Raw genomic sequence first — 20,568 nt, 5'->3', positions numbered from 1 at the left:
TTTCAATATCTTACTTAGTCTGACCAGCAGCCAAAAGAAAACAAAGTATTCATGTTATAATGACATGAAACAGAGAAGAGCAGCACATCTTTGTGAAGCTGTTTGGTATGATTACTTGATAAATGACTAAAACAATTAATCAATTATCAAAATTATAATTGATTAATTTTCTGTCGATTGACTAATTGATTAATCAACATCGTTTCAGCACTAATATGTAGTATATGATATAGTACGTTACATGTGAAGCCCTTTGAGACATGCTGGTGATAAGGGGCGATATAAATAAACATGACTTCACTTGGCTAACTGCTTTATTTTCTGGCTGACTGATCAGTTGACTAACTGGCTGACTGACTGACTGATTTTGTGGCTGACCCAGTGAACTGACTGACCGAGCGGAATAGATGAAGAAGTGTTTTGTCTCTCCTTTGAGTCGTTCGCTCTACTTATTCGATATTTCAGTTTATTTTAGTCTCATCTAGCGCGTTTCGAGTGCTTTTCTTTTCTCCACTCCCTTTTTTTTTTTATGAAGAAACGCTGTGCAGAAACCCTTGTTTTATTAAGAGACTCAGTGTTGATTTAACCATTTTACAACAGTTCCCACTCCCTTGTCCCAGTTAATATATAAGTCAATGATTAGCTAAGACTACTCAGTATTCCCAGGCACACAGTGTAGGAATGAGCTCGACTGTAGCGGCATTTCCTCTGTGGTTGTGTGTGTAATTGTAGTTTTGGTCCCACAACCCTCCTTGTTTTTGTCCTAGCTGTGCTTCTAGTGCCGGTTGTAGAGCTAAAAACATTTGTTAAATTTCTCATTTTAGCCAACGGCAGTGGAAGTGTTCCTGCTGCTTAAAGGAGAATACCAGTGTTATTTAGAGTTACAGCGCATTTACTACTGTCTACGTCTAGTTTACATTTATATACAGTTATATACATACAGTTTTTAAAATACAAACTTTACGGTGTCAAACCTAGCTTGAAATGAACTGCTGTCCCGGCTAACAAACACAGCCTTAATAAAAAGACATGAATGTGACAATAAAGTTTGTAAGGCGACATGTTTTTGAGGGATTATGTCCTGGTTATTAGTTCCTGATTATTTCCAACGCAGCGCTGATATGAAAACACTCAACTCAGCACAAAGACATGAGGACAAAACAGAAAGTTTGACCAAACCGAACGAAGGCTTCGTGTTTCCTGTGAACTATGCTGACTGTGTGCAGACAAAACACGAAGAATGGAAAAGGAGCGGGGGTTAAAAAACACACAAGTATTATCCTTTAATGACTAGAGGAAACTCTTTATATGCAATGAGCGTGTTTACATTCACGCCAATATCCTGTTATTATTCAGGATATGCTAGTATTTGGGTTTAAACAGCGATTCCCGTTTACAGTCACACTTACAAGCTCATACCACGATCAGGAGAAGTCCAATAACAATACTGGGATATACTGATATGATCTCAGACTCTATATGGATTATATACATGGCTTTTCCTCTTGGTGGTTTAGTTTCCATGGTGATAATTCTGAATACATTGTGTCGATCCTTCTATACAGGAATGTGCGAGTCAAACGTGACGATTGAAACCCGAAAGAAACGATTGTTGCAAAATATTCCTTCACTGTATCATGGTCAATCATCCTGCTAATGTCGGATGCAATGCAATGTTTTGCATGAGTCGACAGAGATACACAAACACATACACACACACACACACACACACACACACACACACACACACACACTAATACACACACTTGCTCCGACCAGGTTGGTGGTGGATTTAACAGATGGGTGGTAAAGGTCTTTGGAAGCCTGACCTCTATTCGCTCTGCTCTCTAATCACACACACACACACACACACACACACACACACACACACACACACTCAGGAGGTGAAGTCTTTGCAGAGAGGAAGAGATTAACACAGAAAGACCACACTGATTTTGAGGGACAGTTTGCACACACACACACGCACACACAGGCATGCACGCTGTATTTGACCCAATCATCTACTGTCTGTGTTCCCTCCTGCAATCTACAGTAAAAGTGATTGTGATTGTGCTTCTACTGTCGCCTCACATTCATTTTGTAATGCTGTGTGTGTGTGTGTGTGTGTGTGTGTGTGTGTGTCAGAGTCTCCAGACTGTGTGTAAACAGCAGCTCCGCACTCAGCTGTCACTCAATCTGAACAGATCTGATTTTAGTGAAGCTTCTCACTCTGCTACAGAAACTGTCAAAATCAGCCTGCCAACCAGATGGATAAACAGCCAGTCAGTCAGTCCAACAGTCAGACAGTTATCTAGTTATTAAATCATAGTTATTTTTTTTATGAAACATTTTTCCCTGTTAAATAAATGAGTAAATAAAAAAATAAAATGAATAAAACCAGCCAGTTAGGCCAAAACAGGCCAAACAGCTAGTCAGTCAGTAAACTAACAAACCAGCCAGCTACTGAACCAGTAGCTCTATAAGGCAACCAGTCAGCTAACTAACCAACCAGTGAGCTAGTCAGGCAGCCAGTCAAGCAACTAAGCAACCAATCAGACAGCAAGCCAGCCAGTCAATCAAATAACCAAACATTCAGTCGGCTAGCCAGCCAGTCAGTTTACTAACCAACCAGCCAGCAAGTCAGCCGGTCTGTCAACTAAGCAACCAGTCAGCCAGCTAGTCAATTAAGCAACCAGTCAGTCAACTAAGCAACCAGTCAGCCAGTTAGTCAACTAAGCAACCAGTCAGTCAACTAAGCAACCAGTCAGCCAGTTAGTCAATTAAGCAACCAGTCAGTCAACTAAGCAACCAGTCAGCCAGTTAGTCAACTAAGCAACCAGTCAGCCAGTTAGTCAATTAAGCAACCAGTCAGTCAACTAAGCAACCAGTCAGCCAGTTAGTCAACTAAGCAACCAGTCAGCCAGTTAGTCAATTAAGCAACCAGTCAGTCAACTAAGCAACCAGTCAGCCAGTCAGTCAACTAAGCAACCAGTCAGCCAGTTAGTCAATTAAGCAACCAGTCAGTCAACTAAGCAACCAGTCAGCCAGTTAGTCAATTAAGCAACCAGTCAGTCAACTAAGCAACCGCTCAGTTGGCCAGCCAGTCGGTTAACTAACCATCCAGTGAGTTCGTCATCCAGTCTGTCAACTAACCAGCCATCCAGCAAGCCAGCCAGTAAAAAAATCAGTCAGTCAGTCAGCCAAACTGCATACTGGTCAATATTGGTTAATTCTGTCTAGTGACATTTTATATTTTACTTTCTTGCACAAATAAAACTAACCTAAACTGATAAGCTTGTCAGACAGCCAGGTCTAAACTGAGGGTACAGAGAGCATGTGTGTGTGTATGTGTGTGCGTGCGTGCGTGCTTGTGTGTGTGTGTGCGTGCGTGTGTGTGTGTGCGTGTGTGTCCCACTACTCTAAATTAAACAAAACCAACCGGTCGGTGCAGGAGTTTCACCGGTGAAACCACCAGATCCCCAAACCCAGAGTTCACACACAGGACAGCCGTGGGCAGACTAAATGAGATCTGCTGAGAGATGGCTGCTCATCGCCTGCAGCTATACACACACACACACACACACACACACACACACACACACACAGAGGCCAGGAGGCTTGTTTACCCACAGACATGCATACTAAACACACACACACACACACACCCACAGGCTATGAGATGGATAGCTGAGGTCTCCTGTGCGCTGCAGTCTGACTTGGTATTCCCTGCTGGGTTTGCACCGGGCCGGAGTGATGCTTCATCAACATTAGATCCTGAATACAGAGCAGCCTGTCTAATCCCACAGAAATACCATCGCTTATCAATCAAACTTTATCAGCGTGCTCAGCTAGATTCAGAATGAACCACAACTGACATTTGGCCACACTTCTCCAGACTCCCACCCTTATTTATCCATTCATTCAGTCATTTTCTCCACCAATTTAACCCTTTATCCCTGTATACTAGGGCTGAACGATTTTGAAAAAATATCTAATTGCGATTATTTTGACTGATATTGCAAGTGCGATATGATTTGCGATATTAGCGGGAATGATCATTTTTACATCATTATTCTCATTTTCATTGAAAAACGTATTAAAATGATTACGGTGTGATTTTTGCGGGGATCTGTACCAAACAAAGATGTTTTCTTAAGTCTGTAGAATATGATGTGTAGGCCAGGACATCTCTGCAGCACGACGATATTTAATTTAAAATGGTATTTTGACACACATTTGGCCTTTAACAAATATTGCGCCTCCTGATTTGAAAATTGCAGTAGGCCATATTGCGATTTCGATAAAATTTCGATTAATTGTTCAGCCCTACTGTATACCATGATGCTCTATATTGGGGCAGCTGTACCTTGTAACCAGAAGGTTGCTGGTTTGAATCCCTGAATCAGATGGGGAAATTTAGGTGGGCTAAGTCAATAGGTAACGCCTTAAAGGATAAGTTTGTCAATTTTGTACCTATATATAATTCCTCTCTTCATCCCTGTAGTTGTTGGACCCACAGACAGTATTGTCTCCAGTCAGCTGTCAGTTGAAGCTCCGCTGCCTCTTGCTGCAACAATGAGTCCAAACTGTTTGTCAAAATATCTCCAAAACATCCAGTCTGTGAAAACGATCCGGAGAGCGACCGACGTATTTCTGGAAAGCGGCGGCACCGCACCGTTTCCACTCAGCGGATCGTCTTCTACCGAACTCTGCTGTTTACAATCTGACCTGACCGTCCAGAACTAGATCACTCCGACAGTAATTTTAGTACGTAATACATAGTACATATGCAGTATAATTTAATATTATATATTTTTTCATTTCAATATGGTTTGAATCTATAAACTGTTTTTTGCTAGTTTTGAAAATTGACAAATGGTTTGGTTATTGGAGAGCGAATGAGAGAGAGCGAGAGAGAAGAGAGAGAGAATGAGAGAGAGACAGAGAGAATGAGAGAGAGAGAGAATGAGAGAGCGAGAATGAGAGAGACAGAGAGAATGAGAGAGAGAGAGAGAGAATGAGAGAGAGAAGAGAGAGAGAGAATGAGAGAGAGACAGAGAGAATGAGAGAGACAGAATGAGAGAGAGACAGAGAGAATGAGAGAGACAGAGAGAATGAGAGAGAGAATGAGAGAATGAGAGAGAGAATGAGAGAAAGAATGAGAGAGAGATAGAGAGAATGAGATAGAGAGAATGAGAGACAGAGAGAGAGATTCAGTGTTTTTTTCTGCCTCTCTTGCTCTTCTATCTATCCGGCCTCAACCCTCAGTGAAGAGATGTGATTCATATTGCAGACAGTAGTTATCACAGCTGTGTCATCACACACACATAAACACACACACACACACATACTAGCACACATACACACACACACACGGACACAAGTAGACACACAGCCATACATACACGCACACGAACACACACACACAGTTATGTACTTACACATGAATACATGTTCGGAAGCCCTCAATCACGGATAAACACGCACATGCAGCTGCAGACATGCATACGTGCTCGCAGAGACACCCTTATGTATGCACACACACACACACACACACACACACACACACACACACACACACACACACACACACACTGCTTATCTAATATCAAGACAAGGTCAGTATCTGTCAGTGTGGAGATGAATAGAATGAAGTGATACAGCTTATCCTCCCTTCTCTATCTGTCTCTGTCTCCCTCTCTCCATCCCTCTCCCGTTGCATCTCTATTCTCTCTCTCTCTCTCTCTCTCTCTCTCTCTCTCCCCCTCTCTCTCTCTCTCTCATCCCGCCCTCCCTCTTCTCTGTCTCTCATACTGTCAGTCATGACTACATTGTATTTGCCTCCGATTCTCTCTCTGTTTCTCTCCATTTCCTTTTTTTCAGTTTCTTTCTCTCTGTGTGTGTCTCTCTCTCTTTCTCTCTCCATTTCCTTTTTTCAGCTTCTCTCTTCCCCCCCCCCCCCCCCCCCCTCTCTCTCTGTATCAGTGTCAGGATTAGACACATGGGGCATGACATTTATGGATCTGCTTTCCTCCCGGTCATTTTGTTCCTGGCTACTCAGTACTGACCACACACACACACATACACACACACACACACACGCACACACACACACACACAAAGACACACGGCATGAACCCTCTACCTTTCCTTGCGGTTTAGAATAAGCAGAATACATTCAACCTCCTGTTTCTGTGTGTGTGTGTGTGTGTGTGTGTGTGTAGGTGTGTGTGTGTGTGTGTGTGTGGAGGGTCTGTAACAGTAGCGGTGCCCATGGCAGCGCCCTGCAGTCTGTGGTTATATTTCTGCCTGCACTTCCTTGTTGTCAGGACAGATAGGATGTACTGTGGGTTTAGAGTTTAGATTTTATTAACCAGTAGGCATTTATTATTTATTGCACTAAAATTATATATTTTTTCTTCCCTACCTTGTGCACACATGCCGTTTTCAAGCCTCGCCCTGTTTCACCTTCATACCGTGACACACATTCATACCTGGTGTTTACTTTGTTGCATTTTTGTAATTGGTTCGTTAAGATTCTCACTGACCAGTTACAAGCGAACCAGGGCTTGTAAACAAAAGTCACATGACTCACAAGTAGCTTGTTTATTGAGCAGAGTTTGGTCACCTGTCAAAACAAGTCAAAACAAATCTGATTCCAGTCTCTGTAACTTTACCTAATCATGATGGACTTGTCTGTCTCTTCTTCTGTGGTGTTCATACCAGTTAAGAACACATGAAGAAATAGCTGAATATGAGCATCAGTCCAGACGTCATTTTGTCCTGCTAGGCTTTCCAAGCATGAGGAACCTGCGTCCGTCTCATTCTACCCATAATCCCTTGTGTTTTGGGATGGTTTCCTGTATTTGGTTGGATTACATTCTCACTCCTAACGAACCGCACTGCAGTTTTCTTGTTAGAGGACTGAGACTCTCGGTGCCGTTATTTAGTGCCACCAAATTTCAAATGGCGTCGTTTGAATAAACTGCTCCAAACATACATGGATACAAGGTGTTAACACACCCTGAAATCTGGTTATTAGAGGTCTTTTTTTCTTTTCTTTTTTTTTTTACCATTTCCTTTCACCACCGAGGAAAAAGACGTCACAGTACTGTTTGATTGACAGGTGATCTCTGGGAAGTGCAGCGCAGAAACACCACAGTGCTGAGCGCTGAACTGAGACAGAATCAAAAGAAAACACAGATCTCATGGATTACAGCTTTGAGTGGATAAAGCTAAATGATCAAAGCGCTGCTGAATTCAGAGAAAAGGCACCGGCTTCGGCCCTGTGTTTGGAGAGGGGATGAAAATGGCCGGGTCGGTCTGTCTGTCTGTCTGTCTGTCTGTCTGTCTGTCTGTGATACTGTATTGGGTAACACACAGTCAGCAGCAGGCTCAAAGACTGGCAAAGTATCAGTTTAGTCTCAGTCTCGCTGTGTTTGTTTCTCTCTCTCTCTCTCTCTCCTTCCAGCCTTAAATATTTACTGGAAGACTCAAACAGGCAAACAGTGGAGACAGAGACAAGGACACAGTTTCAACAGTCAGTCAGACAGACAGTAAGTCAGGCAGCAAGACAGGAATCATCAGTGTTTATACCTCCGCTGTCATACGGCTAGTCAGGATCCTCCTCCTGAACTCCAACTCTCTCTCTCTCTCTCTCTCTCTCTCTCTCTCTCTCTCTCTCTCTCTCTCTCTCTCTCTCTCTCTCTCTCTAATCAATGAAGGTCAGTGGCAGCCTATTGATTATGGCCCGTCTCCTCTGGCTTGTGTACAAGGCTTTTTATAACCTGACAGAGAGACAGACAGGCAGGCAGGCGGGCAGACAGACAGGATCATAGCCTGCTGACTCTGACAGGCAGACAGATACTGTATGTCTTCCTTTACAGCTGTGTGTCTGCCTGCCTGTCTGTCTCTCTGACTGCCTGTCTGTCCCTCTGCGTATACGTTTACTGTTTTTTCCTCGTCGCTCTCTCTGCCCATCTCTCTCTCTCCTCTCTCTCTCGACTGTCTGTTTGTCTCTCTGCCTGCCTGTCTGTCTCTCTGACTGCCTGTCTGTCTCTCTGACTGCCTGTCTGTCTCTCTGTCTGTCTGACTTCATAGCTGTCTGTCTCTCTGACTGCCTGTCTGTCTCTCTGTCTGTCTGACTTCATAACTGTCTGTCTCTCTGACTGCCTGTCTGTCTCTCTGACTGCCTGTCTGTCTCTCTGTCTGTCTGACTTCATAACTGTCTGTCTCTCTGACTGCCTGTCTGTCTGTCTCTCTGACTGCCTGTCTGTCTCTCTGACTGCCTGTCTGTCTCTCTGTCTGTCTGACTTCATAGCTGTCTGTCTCTCTGACTGCCTGTCTGTCTCTCTGTCTGTCTGACATTCATAGCTGTCTGTCTCTCTGACGGCCTGTCTGTCTCTCCGCCTGCCGTCTGTATTAAACCCAGCCAAGTCTCTCGCCAATTCATTGTCTTTGTCTGTATGCTGCTGATGCTGCCGCAGCAAATAAGTGTGTGTGTGTGTGTGTGTGTGTGTGTGTGTGTGTGTGTGCTTCAGTGGCGGTACCCCCCCCCCTCCATACACACACTCCGCCCCACACATACATGCACATACACACTCACACACTCCCCTCCCTTCTTCTTGGCTGGTTTTCTCGCCGATCAATATTCTGCAGTGGAGCTCCTCAGCCTGCACCATGTTAATCCTCGCCGTGTGTGTGTGTGTGTGTGTGTGTGTGTGTGTGTGTGTGTGGTGGTGCTTGTCCCCAGCCAGCTCGCCTCTTATCAATATCCCTCACCTCTCTTTCTTTCAGTTCAGATGATCCTCCTCTCCTCTCCCTTTTTTTTCTTCCCTCTAGTCTTCATTGATTTCTATGGAAAGATGGATAGAAGGAATAAAACACTATATAACCTACTGACTGACTACTGGCTGGCTTACTGACTGGTTCAATGACTGACTGACTGACTGTCTGACTGGTTCACTGACCGACTGGTTCACTGACTGACTGACTGACTGATTTACTGACTGACTGACTGGTTGGCTGACTGGTTGTCATGTTAAGTGACTGGCAGTTAGACTGTCGCAGGTCATTTTTCTGCCAGTGTTATAAGTCTGGTTGATGTGTTCCTTTGAATGGCTGTGTGTGTGTGTGTGTGTGTGTGTGTGTGTGTGTGTGTGTGTGTGTTTAATGAAATCTGACTCATATCAGATATCACACAGAATAGAGAATGATTTACTGGCAGTGCGCCCACCCAAGGCATGATGTGATGGTGATGATGATGATGATTACTGTGATAATGATGGTGATGAAGATTGTAGTGGTCCCTATGATGATGATGATGATGAAGATTGTCATGGTCCCTATGATAATGATGAGGATGATGATGATGACGATGATGATGAAGATTGTAGTGGTCCCTATGATGATGATGATGAAGATTGTACACTCTCCATCAGTATTTTTTGTAACATCGTGTCTCTCTCTCTAATTTTTTCTTGTCTATATAAGGAATCAGAATTCCACTGAATCAACTTCATTTCCACAGCCATGCAGCCTTGATCAGTTTCCAGGGAAACCAATAAACGCCATAGCTGGAGAGGGAGAGAGAGAGAAAGAGAGAGAGAGAGAGAAAGAGAGAGAGCGAGGTACAGCTTCCTATTTATAGAAAAAAAGAAACGTCTGTAGCCCTCATAGAGCAGAATATATATGTAACGTATAGCATGGAAAGAGCGAAGGGGGTGGAGGGGAGGAAGAGGGGGTGGGGGGGTTGACAGGGATGAAGAGGAGGAGGATAGATGGGGGGGTGCGTGGGGGGGCAGGGATGGAGTTGGTAGGGTGAAGGAATGGGGGAGTTGAAGAGGAAGAGAGGGAAGGGGAGGGGAGGCAGGAATAAAAGAGAGATAAATGAGGAGGTGGGGCGGTGTGGGAGAGTGATGGGTGGATGGATGGGTGGGTGGGGGTGATATGGGGGTGGGGGGGTAGGTAGGTGGAAGGATGCCAATTTGACAGCCAGCGAGGTTTCAGGGTCAAACTCTCCACCTCCACCGCTGCCTGTCTGTCTGTAAAACAAAGAGAACAAAGCAGCTGTGCAGAGCCGGAGGCACCCCCCACCCCCCCCCCCCACCCCCCCTTCCCCCCCAATGCTTCAAAACATATTCATCTTAATCGATTTACTTAATGAATTTCATTTATGCTACTGTGCTGGGGGCGAAATTGTGATCAGTTTGTGAATTTTATCACTTTGCAATACAAATAACTGCAATTAAGCAATAAAATTCACCAAAAAATCTAGCCAGAACATCACATATGCATAAAGAATAGGGAAACTGAAGCGCTGTTTGGGTCTTAATTGTTATACTGATATGTGGAAAAGTCAGGTGAGGACAAAACATGAGTAACCCAACCTGGAGTTTACTCATTTGTTGACTCTTCTGTGCACTCGGCCTCCCAAACTTTGCAATCCTAAGGAGAACAATGAGTTATGAGTAATGAATCAATACGGTCTAAGATAGCAGGAATGAAGCTGAGATTAAATCTATAGGCTCTCTCTTCCTCAGCATAAGGACAGTGTCTTGGTACTTTGGTATCAGGTGAAGAGTTCTGTTCCAAAGTGAGATATCGACCTTTTTACAAAATGTGACACCTGCTCTTATAAAACGACTTGCAGCGCAAAACTGAAATGAATGCAGATACTTTTTATAGGCAACCTCAAGTTGGAGAAGAAAGAGTAAAAAGTTATTGCCCTTTATGAAAATGGAGTTACTGCCGTTTTTTAACTAGACGTGAAAGATTAAAACCAACGTGTTGCGACAGAACTCTTATACCAAAGTACCAATACTTCATCTTTATGGTCAGGAAGAAACAAGTGGAGCCTATAGATTTCATCTGAGCTTCATCCCTGCTGTCTTGACTATTGAATCATTAACTCAGTGTCTTTTATTGAACTGTATGATGAGCATGTCCACACAGGCCTGATCATCATGGTTGGTTGATTTGTTCATTTAACGAGGGGGTTGTGGTGCGTTGGCTTCTCCAATAAAACATCATTTCTCCGCTATAATTTCTGTTGACAGAGGGGCTTCCATCCCCCTCGCCCCCCCTCCAGTGGGCTCTGTTCATAGGGATGTGGGGGTGGGGAGTGTGTGTGTGTGTGTGTGTGTGTGTGTGTCAGGTCTTGGGTACTGGGTTGCTGCACAGGTCTGGAAATGTATGGAAAATATATATGAATAAGGACACTTTTATTGTCTTTGATGTGGAAACTTGACCAGGAGTAACAAGACATCATCAATACATATAGATACATATACTGTAGATCAATACAAACCTTGTAAACACAGACAAACAGTAAAAAACAGAATACAGTGCAGGTGTGGCTTTGGCTGTCCCACCTCAACAAAATTGCAAGGGTAGGTAGGAAGGGGGTATATATGTTGAGTTTGGTTTAAAATCTTTACTGCACTAGGGACAAATGACCTTTTAAAACATTTTTACTGGCCACCGGCATTCTAAAATTAGGAAGGGAGGAGGTGATGGAGGAGGAGGAGGGAACGAGGGGCGTAAACAGAAGAGAAAAAAGGGGGCAGATGGAAGATAAAGCCTGATTTAGGAAGGAAGGAGGTGATGGGAGAGGAAGAGGAGGAGGAGAGGAGTGAGGTGATGAGAGGAGGAGGAGGAGGAGGAGCGGAAGGGTGTGAGCGGAAGAGAGGAGATGAGAAGAGAGATGCTTCCTTCCTTCCGTCTGTCCGGTGGCTAACCTGATTAGCTTAGCAACGCTACAGGACCAGATCCAGCTGCTCTGCTCTGCTGTGGAAACACACACACACACACACACACACACACACACACACACACACACACACACACACACACACATTCAGTAATACAATGGTTTCTAGGCACACATAAACACACACATAAACACACACATAAACACACACAGCGATACACTTTTCTATGCGCGCATGCTCACACAGAGTAATACACTGCTTTCTCTCTGCACACACACAGACACACACTATAATGCACTGCTTTTTACACACATACACACACACACACACACACACACATTCAGTAATACAATGGTTTCTAGGCACACATAAACACACACAAAAATACACAGCGATACACTTTTCTATGCGCACATACTCACACAGAGTAATACACTGCTTTCTCTCTGCACACACACACACACACACACACACACACACACACACTATAATACACTGCTTTTTACACACATACACACACACATGCACATTGTAATACACTTCTTTCTATGCACACAGACCCACATACATGCACACACTGTATTGCACCTCTTCCTACACACACCACACACACTCACATACAGTAATGTGCAAACACACTGTAATGCTTTCTGTGCACACAACACACACACACACACACACACACACACACACACAGAGGCAGAGATAATGCAGGGAGCAGAGGAAGCAGAATGGATAAAGCCTCAGTCTTTGTGTGACTGCTGCTCCTCAGTCGTTCAGATATGCAAAGCAACACCCAGAGTTTGAAGTCTCATCCATCATCTAACCAGCTGCGATTCAGACTGAACAACAAAAAAAAACAACAACAACAAACAACAACGCCACCGCTGTTTCTCCTCCCAGCAAATATTTTCCTTGTGATGCAAAATTGATTTTCTGCAAAACGTCCTCAGTGTCGTACGCTGCAGGAACGAAGGAGCAGTGTAGCTTTAGATAGCAGCTTCTTCTGAATAATCTGTCATGACTCGCCCTCCTTCTCTCTCTCTCTCTCTCTCTCTCTCTCTCTCTCTCTCTCATTTTATTCCCTATACATCCTTATACTCACTCCCTTCTCCCCCTCTTTCTCCTCTTCCATTGTCTGCTCTTACTCACCCTCCTCCTCTACCTTTTCTCTCCCTCCTTCCTCTAGTTTCCTCCTCCTGCTCCACTGGCCATAACTTCTGCTGTTCCCCCTCTTCTTCTTCCTCTCTACTGGCCATACCTATGGTTTCTCCTCTTCGTCTCCTCTGTTCATCTTCTTCTACTCCTTTACTGCATCTGCTCCCCCACTCTTTTCCAGTCACTTTATGTACAGCTGACATTAGCCTCCTCCTCTTCCTCCTGCTCCCTCTCCTCCGTATTCCTCTCATCTCATCCTTTTGCTTCAGCTGCTGCTCCTCTTCTTCTTCTACTCTTTCTGCCATCTCTTCCTCCTCCTCCTCCTCTTCCTCCTCCTCTTCCTATTGTCTTCTCTGTCCCTGTTATTGAAGCCTGGCCCTTGCTCCTTCATGGATGTTTGAGCATTAGCTGCTTCTCTCACCTCCACTCTGGTAAAAATAGATAATAGAGAATAGAGGCTGTTAATTATTCATTTGAGGAGGCTTTTGCTGCTCTGCACCTCTCACACTCTTCATCATCAACATCATCATCATCATCATCGCTGTCTGTCTGTACGGCTCGGCTCATGCAGCTGAGAGCGGCAGCCAGATGTTAAGACTAATTTAGAGCTGGGTGCGGTTCAGTAGCTCAGTTTGTGTTGAGTTTCACAAAGAGAGCTTGATTTATCTAAAGCAAAGTTTGTATTTTGTCGAAAAGTAATTTTTAGAAACTTGCATGTAACTGCCTGTCATCGCTCTTGTTACACTGTGGAGTTCAATTTGATTCATGAAAATTTCCAATCGGGCCAGTTTAACTTAACAATTGCTGCGATGTTGACTGCAATTGACTTTCAAGCCTGCAGTTATTATTGTTATTATTTGTACGAAAATGTGTATGTTCATATCATTATATTGCTGTTGCATCTAGTGTTGGGATACCACCTTACTTTGTAATGTGTATTAGATTACTTTTTTGTGATAATGTGTAACTTAACATGTTAATTTTTCAATCCTGGTAATCCGTTATCTGAGTTAGTTTTTAAAATTATGATGTCGTTACTCTTATTTTAGTCTCATCTGTTGGTGCACTTTTTTTTTTTAAACATGGAGAAAAGTGAAGATCCCTCAGTATCTCATGCAGTCAACATGCTGCTGATTGAAAACATGCAATCTAAATCTGCTTGATGTAAATACGATTTGCTTACTGTTGTAAAACCAGAGCAACAATCTTGAATTGCATTGATGTGACTGACAAACAACAAACTTGGCAGCACCAGCTGTATTACTATGGCCTGTTTTTGAAGTGGGGAACGCAAAAATACTCTAACAAGTTAATTTAATAATGAGTATAACTTTATAAAATAAATAGTTACTTATAAGGTAAATAACTAAGTAAATTAATTAATTACTTACTAAAAGTAACAGAGACTGAGAATGAGAGACAAATGGAGACAAGTAGAGAGACAGAGAGACAGTGATAGTCACAGAGAGAGAGAGAGAGAAAGAGAGAGAATCTGAGATAAACACAGGCGGAGAGAAACAAAGACAGAGAAAGACAGATGGAAACCACAGCAGAGAAACAGAGAGACTCTCTGATCCCAGGCGACAGGAGTGTGTTATCGAGTCGGTCAGATCGCTCTAACTCCTGTTTGTGTGTTAATCTATCAGGCAGGAACGCTGCTGTTCATCTGTATGCAGATGAGGACAGCTCATTACCGAGCCCATTAATAAACAACACACACACACACACACACACACACACACACACACACACACACACACTAAAGACCTGCAGCATTCTGTAACCCGGCTGACGGGGAGAGAGAGGATGAGAGGAGAGGGAAGAAAGAGGAGAGAAGAGTGGATGTGAGGGATGAACAGGGGAGCGATGGGGAAGAGAGCTCTCCGCTTTGGTCTCAATTAGAAATGTTAACAATCAGGCTGAGAAACTTAAAGGGGCGTGAAGTAATCTATAACCTCTATCAGCGACCGGTAGGAACTGCAACAACATCGCCAAGTCTCTGGCACTGATCTACGGTGGCCTGTAATTAACACAAACAATAAAGTCACATTTGTAAAGCCAGGTAATCAGAGCAGAGATCCAACAGAAACATCTAGTGCAGAGGGAATATATCACCATGCTAAACACTGGAATAATAATAATAATAATAATACTGCTTTTCTGGCTTGAGAACAAAATGTCTCGATTGCCTGGAAAGTGAGTTTTGAAAGCCAAGTAATCATTGAGTCATTGGTATTGATCAACAACCCCGTCAACCCCCACAGATATATTACTATCACTTGGTGCAATGGGGCAGTAAACATCTGACTTATTGCCCCTTTAACTTTTTTATCCACTGGCTGGGTGATTCCAGACTTTACCGTGTAACTAGGCAAAAAAGATTTTAGAATAGGATCAAAATGTTAAACAGTGGTTAGTTATCTGTCAAAGTAGCTGGTAGAGTAAACTAAATTTACAGCTATCGTTATAATGTACAAGCAGTTGGCCAGGTGTTGCTGGTAATATTCTACTCTGCTAATAATAATAGTTACCAGGCCATTTTAGGTAAATCAGAACAAGAGTCTGTGGAAGCAGAAGAGCCACTTAAACTTCACAATGTCAAGATACGCCTCTCTACATTCGAACAAATCGTTCACTGCATATTCCTAAATGATCTGAGAAAAGGAGTGCCGATCAGAGACTAGTTTCTCAATTTAGCAGGAGCGAAGATGAAGATAAATGTTCTCATGACTCGATCAGCGCTCCTTTTCTGAGAAGCTTTATGAAAGCAGAGTCAGACAGATTCTCCGTTAGATAGCTTCCATTGGTCTAATTGGAATCTCTATTCTCCCAGCCTGCACCCTTAACAAAGAGATGTAGGCTAACCAGTTATTATGGCATTCAGATTATATGGTAATTGAAAATGAGGTAATGTGGGCTGGGGATGATAGTAATTGAAAAGGAATTAAGAGGAGATTAAACCAAGGTCCTATTAGATCATTTGCTCTGGGTTGATTCATGCGCCTGGCTGTGGTAAATTAACCAGGCCTCAGTATATTCTCTGAGCTGGTGAACATGTCTAGCTGTAGTTTTCTGGGCCCAAACTCACCTGCAATATCTGTGAAATTGAAGGGCCTGGAACCTGGGGCCTGGAAACCTTCAGTGACTCCATTTTTACTTCCTGGAATTACATGTTGTTGCAAAGCAAAATTAGCCAACAGTCCGCTCAGGCAGAATTGAGAACTACAGGGGGCCTTGACTGCTTTGAGAGGCTCAATCAGCATCCTGATAGCAGACTCTAACCCTAAGGCTCCGTTCACACTACAGTTGAAAGTGTCCCTTTTTTTTCCCTCATGTGACTCAGATCTGATCATTTCTAACTGGTGTGAACAGCAGTAAGCATTTTTGCAATTCCGATCTGGACCACATGTGGTATAAAATCAGATCCTGAGGCAAATCCTGAGGCTCAAATCGGACTTTGTCAGCGTTGTCATGACAATAAGTAAATCTTACTTCATCTGTCTGAGACAGTTGCCATAGTTTTGGCAGCTTGGCCTAGCCAGTATTAGCGTGGAGGGCAATGAGACAACAATGGAAAGCTAAAAAGCGACTTATTTGTTGTTTGGCGAGAAGCGTAGGTACAAAAACAGATGTGGCTTTTGTTGTTGTTGTTCTGCGTCTTTTCAACGTCGCTGACAGTTCTTATTGGTACCAGATATGGGTTACATACTAAAACAGATCATCCAAAAAAATTCACGAAGATATGCGGTGTGAACACAAAAAAAATGAGCCATGTAGGACATTATCATGAAGCACTGGGAACTAGATAGAATGATTTGGACACAATTTTGTGAATTGTAAACCAAAACTGGAGCCACTCGTCACCGCTGTCCACATCCTCCGCCGTCTGTTAGCAGCCGTTGAAAAGCAGCCTTTTTTCTTCTCCGGTGCGACCGCAACAACAGAAATTGCGTTTTCTCTGTTCCATCTGTCGTTCACAAACAAGCGAACACGGCATCGGAACAATCTAACAGCTGACATATTAGAGCGCCGCGCGTGTCCACCGTGACTGACGGGCGTCTCCAGCTCGTGAACAGACTGACGATGAGGCTTTTACTGTGAAATGAGGCCTTTCTGATTTTAATGACACAGCTCTCTAGTTAGCTTGGCTGTTTCCAGACCTACATGGCTGCTTCCTATTATTGTCGCTGTCTGCTGGCACACTGGCTGGCTGGCTGCCTGTAGTGAGAAGGCTAATCCACAGTGACTCGCCCAGGGAAACACCTCCTCCGAGAATCCTCCTTAATGGACAGATATGGGTCAGCGCTGCCACATGGACTAGCTGCTGGAGCTAGAGAGATAGTGATATAAATATATATGTATAAAAGGCTTCTTTTTTTCTTTTAATGGAAAGCATGGAGTCCCCTGCAGCGTTTTACCTTTTTAATTAGTAGTGTAGTGACAGAAAAAAGAATAAAGATCAAGGTTTTACGTTGATTTAAGAGAGGAGAAGACCACCAGCCAAACTTGGCTGGTAAGATTTTCTGCTCTACCAGACACTTTTGCAGACAATAAACCATAATTTAAAGGTCTTATTCTATTCTAAAAATCTAGCTAACTATTACAATAATGTACGCTACTAGTCAAAAGTTTGGACACACCACACTTTTCTTTATTTTTACTATTTTCCACATTTTAGACATCAAAACTATGAAATAACACAAATGGAATTATGCAGTGACCAAAAAAGTGTTAAACAAATCAAAACTATCTTATATTTTACATTCTTTAAAGCAGCCGCCCTTTGCCTGGATGGAAAGGCAAAGGCTTTGGAAAGAAATTCATACATAGGATCAACTTCACTGTTTATATTTATCAGTTAGCAGTGTTGGGCTCGTTACTCAAAAGCAAAATATTACAAACTGCTCGGTACTTATTTCAAAAGTAATTCTGTTAGTTTACTTATTACAGCCTGGGAGCCGTGATTGGTTGCATCCTCTTTTACCTTCAAAAATCAGGAAATACTCCCACACAGAGAAAGTAATCTTTTTGATATTTCTCACTTTAAAGCTAGCTCATTTTGAGAGGACGGCGACCAATTATGAGGAAAACAAATTGGGAGATGGGTGTCGGATATTGGTTTGGGGTATTTCAACCTCAGTTTGATAATTAGAGGAGGTAATAACAAAAGTAAGAAGAACGCTTTTTGATTGCTGGACTAGGCTGGACTTTGAAATACCAGCTGACTACTGGGCTGGGAAACTTACTGTCCCCGATCATCAGATGGATGGGAGTAACTTCAGCCACAAGCCACATGACAAAGAAACACTGGCTGCCTCTGAGTTTGCCTTTTCTACCGAACACTTTGACAGGCAAACAAACTAGTAAAATAGTGAGAGTCTCTGTCTCCACCCTGAATGTCTCGCCTCCCAGGGAAAAAGCCTCTTATTGTAAATCTGGAGTTGTTCCAGAGAATAGCTTAGGGCTTATCTACCCCCCCCCCTCCCAAAACCCCCTCCACAAACTTAATGACCCCTCACACCTCCTGTACACCTCCTCATCCATGGTCGACTCCCATGTTCCCCTGTTAGTTTTCCCATTATACAGAACCAGGCTGGAAACAGGGTTAGGTTGGAGTTAGGTTTTGGGTTTGGTTCCCTATTATGGTTCTAGTATAGCTATCCTAGTGTTTTATCAGTGACACTATGCTTTCACTGCTTTAATGCAAACTCTAAACATTGGGCCTGCAGTTGATTGAGATGAAGGTGAAATTGAGCTCAATTATCAATTGGAAAAAAATATATATACATGATACAAGAAACATGAGAAAGAAGCGCTGCTTGGATCTGGTCGGTGTGTAGGGAAACAGCTGCCAAATCAACAACTTGTAGGAGATAACCAGTGAAAAAAATGTATAAAATAAAGATAAAACAAAGATTAAAAAACCTTTATTGTAGTGGCTCCCTATTTAAATGACTCATATGGAAATATGGAGCCACTACAATAAAGGCTGCACATTTTTTCACTGGTTATCGCCTGCAAGTTGTTGTTTTGATTTTTTAATTATACGTTTGTATTTTCTAGATCAGTGTAATGCACTTTCAGCTACTACTGTTGAATGAATCTAGAAGTCCAGTCTCTCTGTGTCCGCTCTATCCACACAGATCTATAGTTCAGTTTCTAAAACATATACACACACATGGAGAGGGGGGGTCTAACAGGAAAACACACTAGCAGTGAACATACTTCTGTTGATTTCCATCCAAACCTTTTTTTTTTTTAATGAATTAGTACGGAGTGCGAGGGTCAGAGCCGCTGCTCCCACACTGTAGATAAAAGAAAAGCAGAAAATGTTTATTTAGCCTTCATATTTTTGTCTCTCTCCTACTCTTATCTTCACCTCCGTTTCTGTCTGTGTGTCTGTTCATTTTTTCATTTCTCCCTTCAACCTCTCCTGTTTTCAGAGCAATTCTCATTAATAGCTGAACATCTTTTCAGTGCGTCCAGACTGTTGAATTATGCATCGCGCGGTGCGTTCCTGTTCGGCGTTAAGAAAGACATGTGTTTGTGAAATAAGTAGAAAACGTTGCAAATCTCTCGCCTATTTCATGACGTTCATGTTATCAGGCTGCTTTCTCGTCTCTCTCTCTCTCTCTCTCTCTCTCTCTCTCTCTCTCTCCATTCTCCTGTCTGCCTGCCCGTCTGTCAGTCTATCTTTCTTTCTGTCTATCCATCTTTATTTCTCTTTGTCTGTCTCTCTGTTTGCCTGTCTCTCTGCTGAGAGTTGTTCAGTAATGGAAAGGCCAGTTTGCCATGGAGAGACGCGGAGCAGGCAGCATGGGGGCCAGGCTGACTGACAGGGCCTGTGTGTGTGTGTGTGTGTGTGTGTGTGTGTGCGTGTGTGTGTGTGTGTGTGTAAAACCCACCAAGTTGGACTGAGTCAGTTGCTGGTTGACTTCCCAGCTCCAATGTCATCAGGGTCTTCGGCTCATTGTTCATTCTGCTCAGGTCGGCCCTAATCAGCAAAACATCTGATTTGTTCTTGATGAGTTGATGAGTAAGTGTGTGTGTGTGTGTGTGTGTGTGTGTTAGAGAGAGAGAGAGAGAGAGAGAGTGAGAGAGAGAGGGAGAAAGAGAGAGAAATGTGTGTGTCGTACTAAAAGGCAGTTGTAGCACTCAGGACCTCATTACTGAGAGTGCAGGTCTCTTTAGATGCTGGTAACAGCTATAGAGGCGTGTGTGTGTGTGTGTGTGTGTGTGTGTGTGTGTGTAGAATCAGCTCTGAGATGGGAATGCTGAAGAGTCAGGTCTCACTGTGGAGACTTTGAAATAGGACTGAAACTGTCTGGTAGCTCTTTCCTGGGAAAAATCCTCTGCCGCACAGGAAGTGATGCGTTTTACATTTCCAGTGTGTTTGGAATAAACAGAAGAAGAACTGGGCAAAAATGGATATAAAAAAAACCCACAACAACCAGAAGTTCCAAATTACCACTTTAAAGTCGTAATCCAGAATTTAAGCAGCCATCTAGCTTTGGGTATATTTGCGTATTTCAAGCATCTGACTTGTAGAAACTCATTTTAATTTCAGCTCTAATGGTTTTTAGAACAGTCTAATGCAGGCTGTTTTTACTTCCAGTGCGTACAAGCATTAAAAAACCTTTTAAAGCCTCGAAACCACATGTAAAGCTGCCACACACTGTCTGCCCTTGTATTAAAAGCA

The 20,568-nt window shown here is 43.1% G+C and overlaps 1 protein-coding gene across 1 annotated transcript in view; it reads left to right on the top strand.

The window, feature by feature from the left end:
* LOC139913341 (nucleolar protein 4-like) overlaps window positions 1-20,568 on the top strand; it is a 163,418-nt gene that overhangs the window by 67,804 nt on the left and 75,046 nt on the right. The window lies entirely within an intron of this gene.

Source organism: Centroberyx gerrardi, chromosome 14, assembly GCF_048128805.1.
Source record: "Centroberyx gerrardi isolate f3 chromosome 14, fCenGer3.hap1.cur.20231027, whole genome shotgun sequence".
Lineage (NCBI taxonomy): Eukaryota > Metazoa > Chordata > Actinopteri > Beryciformes > Berycidae > Centroberyx > Centroberyx gerrardi.
The sequence above is the reverse complement of the archived record's forward strand: the minus strand, read 5'-3'. Positions and strand labels throughout refer to the sequence as shown.